The sequence below is a fragment of the Sinocyclocheilus grahami genome, unplaced genomic scaffold (genome assembly GCF_001515645.1).
Source record: "Sinocyclocheilus grahami isolate Dianchi unplaced genomic scaffold, SAMN03320097.WGS_v1.1 scaffold10.1, whole genome shotgun sequence".
NCBI lineage: Eukaryota > Metazoa > Chordata > Actinopteri > Cypriniformes > Cyprinidae > Sinocyclocheilus > Sinocyclocheilus grahami.
Window position 1 is genome coordinate 1,532,773 of NW_015505189.1, and position 9,659 is coordinate 1,542,431.

General features: G+C 35.3%; 1 protein-coding gene and 1 long non-coding RNA gene across 3 annotated transcripts in view; one reads left to right on the plus strand and one right to left on the minus strand.

Moving 5' to 3' along the window:
- Nucleotides 1-9,659, minus strand: part of LOC107594274 (ras-related protein R-Ras2-like) — a 62,288-nt gene that overhangs the window by 29,467 nt on the left and 23,162 nt on the right. The window lies entirely within an intron of this gene.
- LOC107593366 (uncharacterized) lies at nucleotides 2,659-4,337 on the plus strand. 2 transcript variants are annotated; one of them, XR_001610075.1, is made up of 5 exons: nucleotides 2,659-2,677; nucleotides 2,892-2,958; nucleotides 3,129-3,222; nucleotides 3,375-3,680; nucleotides 4,009-4,337. It is a non-coding gene; the product is annotated as an uncharacterized lncRNA (long non-coding RNA). The 2 variants fall into 2 exon arrangements; XR_001610074.1 differs by having other exon boundaries at nucleotides 3,129-3,680.

A 9,659-nucleotide genomic window follows, 5' to 3' on the forward strand; every position in this document is an offset into this window, starting at 1 on the left:
TATATATATATATATATATATATATATATATATATATATATATATATATATATATATATATAGTTTTTATATATATAGTATATAGTATATAGTTTTTCTTACTATGTAGAGTTTGGTTCCAAAACGTGAGAAATGCCATTTTTTTAAATATTGAGTTTCCGCCAAAATCATTATTGTATCTGGTCGGTATTGAAAAGTCCATTTTTAATTTTACGCATCTTTCCAAACCGCGACAAACGCCAGTCTCCCTTCTCTGCAGAATGCGATATATCCGCTCAACCAATCACAGCACACCATTCCACGCACTCTAGACAGTAATGGCGGCGCTTTGAATACACCTGGCATCCTAGTTTTTCTCATCTACTTTGCACTTTGTGATCAACAAACAAACAAAAAAATTAGGACTGCACGATAAATCGCATGTGATTGTCATGCGCATCTCGTCAGTAAAGCCGGTTCTGTGATCAGTAGTAAATCTCCATCACGTGCTTTCAGATGGAGCAGCATTTACTACACAGAGCCATAGATCACTGACACTGACAAGCTACGCAATATCATGTTCATAATTGCAGATTAATCGCATTCGATTATGAACGCGATATTGCGTAGCTTGTCAGGGTAAGTGTTTTTATGAATGCCATTCATGTTTTTGTTAATACAGCGTATAGCACTAGTCAATGAAATGAATGTAACACGGCAAAGATGAATGCACTTTTGGAAGTTGAATGTAAGGGAAATCATTTTGGAATTTCTGTGGTCTAATGTGATATTGTTGTTCATGTTCTTGTTCATGATTAAATTTTCTTTTATTGTTGTAATTAATTTATAGCATTAAGAAGATGACCCGTTGAATTCATTTTGGGAGCGATGACTGATTGAATGTATTTTTAGTCCAGTGCCTGCATATAAGATTAGTATTGACCAAGTTCAGAGGCTGTCAAATGTGGATCAACTTACTATGTTGTGTATTTCCAACAGTTTCAATATGAAAAATAACTTTTATATTGATTCAATGGATTTATTGCATTTTGAAAAAAAAAAAAGTGTCAAGGATTTATTGCATTTTGGGGGGGAAATTATCAGTTTTTATAATAATTATTATTAATAATTATTTTTTTAATCTTTGAAAATCAAAATCTGGATTTGAATTTTTAATGTTATTATAACCTAAAGATGTTATGTGAAAGTTTGAAACGGAAAACAGTGGTTTTCATCTTGCCACTTTCTTGGTAAAGAAAACACATTTTTACTCAAATCAATCAAAATGGATCTATAGCGTTTTGGAACCAAACTCTTCATACATATATATGATGTTATGTTAGGGCTGGACGATATGGCCAAAATTTATATCACGATATATTTCTTAATTTCGGTCGATACGATATAATTCCGATATCGATATGAACACTATTAAAAAAGCCTCATAAAAATGGCCAAGAACGGACACAAAAGTTGTCTGTACCTACAAACTTATGAAAAATTAATTTGCCAACTCTATGAAACCTACTCCTATAAAACTATATTAATATTTTTAATTTTATTAAAAAAATGGCGCAAATAAATACATGTTCACCTTTTATTGGTATTTAGCCTTCATACAAACAAGAAATGTGAAATCACTGTCAAATAAATCTCAGACTCTCCGTATTAATATTATTTTTTTACTCCAAACTATAGGCAGTCAATATACCAGTCAAAAGTTTTTGAACAGTAAGATTTTTAATGTTTTTTAAAGAATTATCTTCTGCTCACCAAGCCTGCATTTATTTGATCCAAAATACAGCAAAAACAGTACCATTTTGAAATATTTTTACTATTTAAAATAACTGTTTTCTATTTGAAAATATAATTTATTTCTGTGATTTCAAAGCAGAGCTTTAGCATCATTACTCCAGTCTTCAGTGTCACATAATCCTTCAGAAATCATTCTAATATTCTGATTTGCTGCTCAAAAAACATTTATTATTATGATGTTGAAAACAGCGGAATGTGTTTAAAAATCATATCACCGTTATTGAAAAAAATTATATCGCGATACATATTGATATTGAATTATTGTCCAGCCCTATGTTATGTAAACCGTTGGAATGTATAATATATAAACTCTATATTTGCTACTGTTCAGCTCACGAAAGACTAAATGTGTCCAACGGCATTAATTAGTAGAATTAATTAGACGAATTAGTCGAACGCCACCATTGCATCTTTATTGAAGCCACGTAGATGGCGCTGTGGGATTAGCGTTAACTTGGCTCAACATTGCGCGAAGAAGAAGCCAATGGGGAAGGCAGAACATTTAATTTAAAAACAGCCTTTGTTTTCGTCATTTTAACCTTATGCAGTGATTACGGTACCACAAACAACTATTTTACGTTATTGCTGTTAGACATACACAGTTAGTTGGCCTGATCAGAGCGGTACATGTAAGTGATGGTACAAGTAACGTAATGCATTTTAAAATATTGCCTGTTTATTAGGAGAGACTGTTATTGGCATGTCATAGCACAGAACTAACGTATTATCTTTCTCCTTTTAAGTAACAAACTTCTCCTGTGCAGTCAAATCAGTCCCTGTCTTCATTCTTTGACTCCAGTGACTAGTGACAGGATGCACTCATTATTGAAGAAAGGTCCTCCAGTAAACGAATAAGACTAACGTTAGATGATGGAGCTAAAAGGTGGGCAATGCGTTTTTATTACTTTTGCATTTGGGGGACTGTTGAAACGCATAAATCTACTTAAAAATACAACATTAATTTGATCTTTATAAGGTTAAAGTTTACAAGATTTTGTATTGTTAAGTATTGTTTGAAGTAGTATTTTTATTGTTTATATACCATATTTATGTTTTTGCTTTGATACTTTTTATTTATTTTTTTAATTATTATTAAGCTGGTCTGATTGATTCTCAATGAAAAACTGTCAATATCCTGACAGATGACATTAAAGAAAAGAATAGGTAATATTTCATATACATAATTGTATATATGATAACTGTATGTGTGTGTGTATATATATATATATACAGTGGGGAAAAAAAGTATTTAGTCAGCCACCAATTGTGCAAGTTCTCCCACTTAAAAAGATGTATTATATTTTTATATTTCAAAAAATTATTCATTTTTGCAGTACATCACCACCAAGGAAGGTGAACAAAAACTATGCCAGAGGAATTGTGCCTTTGTTTCCGTACCTCAGTGTCCCCTTCTTCAAAAATGGCTATGTAAGTATCGCACTGTTTTAGTTTTAGTTTTAATGCATTGTTGACAACTTTTAAATGTTTTGATCACATGCCTATAATATAGGTGGTGTATTTTTCTTTTGGATTTTAAAACACTTTTTCTTCTCCTTTTTCTGTATTTTTGTCTTTCTAAGGAGCATTACTATGATGTTGGTAAGAGTGCCACCGGATGCTTGCTATGGAGAATCAAAACTATACAGAGAGGCATTTCTAACGAGGAATATAATTTGAAGGTACAAAATGAAAAGAGAAATGTCATTGTGCCACTTTTCACAGCAGTTTTGTAGCTACTGAGTTGCATTAACTGTGACTAAGGATTAACTTCATATAGCATTCTTTAAGCAGTTGATGATCTTAAAATGTTTGTTGTGTGTGTCTTGTCAAGGCCAGACGAGACCAGGAAAGGTGTCTATGTCTCAAGTAGAGATATCTTCTAGAAGGTTTGTTTTTATTTATTATTTTTTTGAAGTTTTTTTTATTTTATTTACCATATCAGTGATAGTCCTCTGCAATTTTCTTGTTTTTTTTTTCCCAGAGTGGAACAAGCATTGAGGAGCATCTTCAAGGCATTGCTGGAGTTGATGATCTTAAAATGTTTGTTGTGTGTGTCTTGTCAAGGCCAGACGAGACCAGGAAAGGTGTCTATGTCTCAAGTAGAGATATCTTCTAGAAGGTTTGTTTTTATTTATTATTTTTTTGAAGTTTTTTTTATTTTATTTACCATATCAGTGATAGTCCTCTGCAATTTTCTTGTTTTTTTTTTCCCAGAGTGGAACAAGCATTGAGGAGCATCTTCAAGGCATTGCTGGAAGTGCTCAGCCCTGTCTCCTGGCTCTTGGAAGAATTATTAAGTTCACCAGTACTTCAATTTTGATCAGCATGCCATTCCATGCAAGTCAGTCTCTTCTCTTGATGCTTTTGACAAACTGTTTAATGGGGTTAATTTACCCAAATTCTGTCAACATTTACTCACCCTCATGTCGTTCCAAACCTGTAAGACTTTCGTTCATCTTCATAACACCAATGAAGATATTTGAATGAAATCTGAGAGATTTCTGTCCCTACATTGACAGTCCATGCAACTAGCACATTCAAGGCACAGAAAGGTAGTAATGACATTCATTAAAGTAATCCATGTGACTCCACTGGTTTAACCTCAATTTTATGCATGCATTCACACAACGTCTGCTTTCATTTCAACAAAACATTCATCCGTTGTCGTGCTCTCGTGTACGCTTGTCAGAGATGAATATTTTCATAAAGTGGTAAATTTTTTTCTTTTCTTTGCGCAAACAAAGCACTCGTGTTGCTTGATAAAACTGAAGTTAAATCATCAGAGTCACACGGGTTAATTTAATGATGTCTTTAACACCTTTCTGGGTCTTGAAAGTTTTAGTTGTATAGGCTGTCAATGAAAGGATAAAAGTCTGTCAGATTTAATTAAAAATATCTTTATTTGTGTTCCGAAAATGAACAAAAGTCTTATAGAAATGGAATAACATAAGGGTGAGTAATTAACTATAATTCTATTTTTTGGTGAACAAACTTCTTAAGGCACACTTTGTTTTTGGCACCACTTATAACAGTATTCTACACAAGATGTACACTTTTCATTAATTTCATCGCTGAGGTTAAGAGCAAGGCTGCTTAGCTTGTAGGTTCAACAGGTTCTGTACTGAATATAATGATGTATTGTCATTTCATGCAGACGTGATGTATTTTTGTGCATGTATGTGTATGTTTCTTGAGCCTGACAACATTTTTTAATAAATGTTTTAAATGTGACATCGTTGATCTTGTTTTCTATTTTGTTTTTAAAACACCAAATGGGTTTTAAAATTAGTTAATTTTATAATTTAAATTTAAATTATATAATTTTCACTATTACAAATGTAAATTAACTCCACATAAGTGAAATATTAACACTAATCAGAGTAAATTTTCCTGCAGAGTTAAATTGTGGTAACACAGAACAGAGTTAATTTCCCCTAGTGTTAAACTCTGGTAACACTATTCAGTGTTGAGCAGTGTTAATTTTTTACTCAAAATAGAGTTAATTTAACTCTGAAAATGTAACACTATGACAAGAGTCAATTTATCACCAATTCTGAGTGGGACCAAATACACTCGGGCCGAGTGTTAAATTCAACTCTTATAGAGTTCATTTAACACTGCAAAATTTACTGTGTACCCTACATTTAATGATGACAATTTTCATTTTTGGATGAAAATCCCTATAACAAAACCATCCCAACAAAATTCATCACATGCTCTTTATTGCTGTATTTTACAAGTGGTAAATTTAAAGTAATCCATGTGACTCCACTGGTTTAACCTCAATTTTATGCATGCATTCGCACAACGTCTGCTTTCATTTCAACAAAACATTCATCCGTTGTCGTGCTCTCATGTACGCTTATCAGAGATTAATATTTTCATAAAGTGGTAAATTATTATTTTTTTCTTTGCGCAAACAAAGCACTTGTGTTGCTTAATAAAACTGAAGTTAAATCACCAGAGTCACACAGGTTAATTTAATGATGTCTTTAACACCTTTCTGGGCCTTGAAAGTTTTAGCTGTATAGACTGTCAATGAAAGGATAAAAGTCTGTCAGATTTCATTAAAAATATCTTTATTTGTGTTCTGAAAATTAACAAAAGTCTTATAGAAATGGAATGGCATAATGGTGAGTAATTAAGGATAATTCTATTTTTTGGTGAACAAACTTCTTAAGGCACACTTTGTTTTTGGCACCACTTATAACACTATTCTACACAAGATGTACACTTTCATTCAGACCACTGTGTACAACAAAGATGTTGGCAAAGTGAAGGTCCTTGTATCGCTGAGGTTAAGAGCAAGGCTGCTTAGCTAGTAAGTTCAACAGGTTCTGTACTGAATATAATGATGTATTGTCATTTCATGCAGACGTGATGTATTTTTGTGCATGTATGTGTAGTTTCTTGAGCCTGACAAAATTTTTTAATAAATGTTTTAAATGTGACGTTGTTGATCTTGTTTTCTATTCTGTTTTTAAAACACCAATTGGGTTTTAAAATTAGATAATTTTTCACTATTATAAATGTAAATTAACTCTACATAAGTGAAATATTAACACTAATCAGAGTAAATTTTCCTGCAGAGTTAAATTGTGGTAACACAGAACAGAGTTAATTTCCCCTAGTGTTAAACTCTGGTAACACTATTCAGTGTTGAGCAGTGTTAATTTTTTACTCAAAATCGAGTTAATTTAACTCTGAAAATGTAACACTATGACAAGAGTCAATTTATCACCAATTCTGAGTGGGACCAAATACACTCGGGCCGAGCGTTAAATTCAACTCTTATAGAGTTCATTTAACACTGCAAAATTTACTGTGTACCATGCCAAAATCGGATACTTAGTGTGAGGATCAACACTAATATTGATGCTTGCCTTAGCAAGCAGCACTAATTACCAGACCACTTCAGATTCCAGGAAGTACATGACACAGAGCTGGATGAGGTCATGTGTTAGCATACTGCAGTCATTCAATGCCTGGAATGTGGAACGAGTCGGCCGTGTCAAAAACGACTATTAGCAGCACGGGAGGGCCGAGGGTAGTCACCCTCTCGACCCCCGTCTAATCAAACAGCCTTCTTTTATGGTTACTGCTCTTCGGCTCGACGTTAACCACCCACACGGTCAGAATTCCACTGCCACCATGGCTTTCTAAGGACAAAAGGGGAATTTTCTGATCAAAAAACCTTTACACAGCTTTCTGGCTACGTAATATTACAATATTTTGGAAGTTAAAAAGAGGCTTGTGCATTGTTCCAAAAAGAAACAGAATGAGATCTTTGCTTGGCAGCCTGACAGAAATACAGCACCATTACCGTTTTAGGCCAGCGGTTTCCCAACGCACACAGAGAACAGAAATGCTATTAAAGCACCAGAATGCTGCTAATAAATAAGAGCTAATGGCACTATGCACCGACTGTCCTCAAGAGCCCTTCTGTTTGAGAAAGTAAGGAGGGAGCAGTACAATTCATATAGAGACACCATTTTTACACCCGGGGAGGCTGATACAGATCACGCAAAATCAAAGTGCTCCTCCTCCTCAACAAACATCACTCTATTCAGAGGAATTAGATCTTAAACCTGAAAGAATGTTTTGTTTGCTGAAGATTAGAGGTTATACGAGTGCAATCTGGGGTCAGGTCCTGCAAAACAGAAATATCAAATGTTTTGGTTGGTTATGCCAAACATTTATCAGGCCCACTTGACATGACTCTTAGGTCAAGTGGTTCTAATGGGCCACATGCTCTCAGGTCGTGAAGCAGGCTGTGAGACACACGTCCATCACCTGTTGAGGAGCTCTCCGGCCCCCTGCTTTCTGTGCAACAGCTGCACCGCTAATGAACTCAACTCGGCTGTCTAAACTGAACCTGTCTCACACGCTGACAACTGGGCTGCCCCTGTGGACTGGACCCCAAGCTTCAGCGGACTGAGAAGATCTCCTGCAGTGCAACGATACAGATCAGTTGGACTGGATGATGTTTGATTTAATTGCCTATTATATTAAATGATTATAAAAAAAAATATTATGAAAGGCTCTCATTTATTGCACAACAAAGGCCTTTGGATGTTCACAGGACATGGGATTATTAGAATCACTGAGCCTGGATTCCTGAAATCCTCAGTCCCTGTCTACTCCGACAATGTGAATGAATTTCCGGAAAGCGTGGCATTTGATTACAGTCACAGTAAACAGTGAACTCTAGTAAACAGTGAACAGCTAAGAGAAAAACTAGGCTATACACCACAAAATAGGTTTCCGTCTGCATATTTGTATGCAAATTTGCCATACTGCATACATTTGATGGGTGGAAACACCAAAGTGCAATTCAAATTTCCAAAATGTGCATGAAAAGCATATGCTCACTTGAGGTACAACCTTTTGTTGGTTTAGCAAGAAGATATGAGCATATACACAATGTTTTCCAAGACAAGGTCTCACCCTCCATTATTGATGATTGTCTCATACAGTTCAGGGGAAACAAGAATCAGCTATCTTTAATTTATGGAAGGTTACCAACAGCTATTTTCTTCTCTACAAACTTGATCAGAGAGGAATGGGCGCAAGAGATTAGAATTGCAATCTCGGAGGAGATTTGGCAGAGTGGTTTGGAGGATATTGATAAACGATCGGTCAATACTAGATTATGCCTTATTTAATTTAAGGTCTTACATAGACTACATTTTAAAAAATATATATATTTTTTTCCCAATTTCTCCTCTTCGTGACAAGGGCAAATCAGAGGATGCTGACTTAGCTCATAGTTTTATTTTCTGTCATAAAATGCACGGATTCTGGTGTGAAGTTTTTAAAGTGCTTTCAGATGTCCTTGATGTACACTTGGAACCAGACCCAGTGCTCATTATATTAGGACATTCTGATTATACATATTTATTTAACGGTGCACAACAGAAATTCCTTACATATTGTTTGATAACAGCCAAGAAACTGTTATTACTGTTCTGTAAAAAGGCTAATCCTTCTGCTGTCAAACTATGGCTTGAGGAACTGATATGTACTCTACACCTGGAACAAACCAGATATATCTTAAAAGGCAGCACTGGACAATTTCACAAGATTTGGGACCTTTCTTCTGTTACCTCGGTTGGAATTATATTCCTTAAAGGGGTCATATGACGCTACTAAAAAGAACATTATGTTGTGTATTTGGTGTAATGAAATGTGTTTATGTGGTTTAAGGTTAAAAAACACATTATTTTCCACATAATGTACATTATTGTTTCTCCTCTATGCCCCGCCTTTCTGAAACGCGTCGATTTTTACAAAGCTCATCGTTCTGAAAAGCGAGGTGAGCTCTGATTGGCCAGCTATCCATTGCGTTGTGATTGGCTGAATACCTCAAGCGTGTGACGGAAATGTTACGCCCCTTAACATACTGTGATGCCATCTCCCGACACGACGAGACAAAACCAATAAAACCCATTACAAACGAGGCATTTGTTGCATACAGTGGGGACATAATTACTGATTATAATGACTTATACTGTGTTTTTACGCATTGCGTTGCGTCGTCCACGGTGAAAGCCGATTCGGCGATCCACAGCGCGAAGTTGATGTATTTTCTCAGCGACCAGCATGGATCAGCTCTAGGCATGATGAAGCGGATATCGTCCTCTTTTGGAAGGCCAAACAAAGTAGTTTCGCTTTCACAACGAAACACATGACATTTCACGACATGGCGGCAGCGGCAACAACAATACTACAGCGAGAATAAAAGTCACGCCTTCTTTTTTTGCGTGAACATTTGGGCAGTGTTATGCAAATCTCCCCTCACAGTGACGTAGACATGTGGGGGCGTGTTAGAACGAGCCGTTTTAGGTAGGCGTGGCTGACTCTTA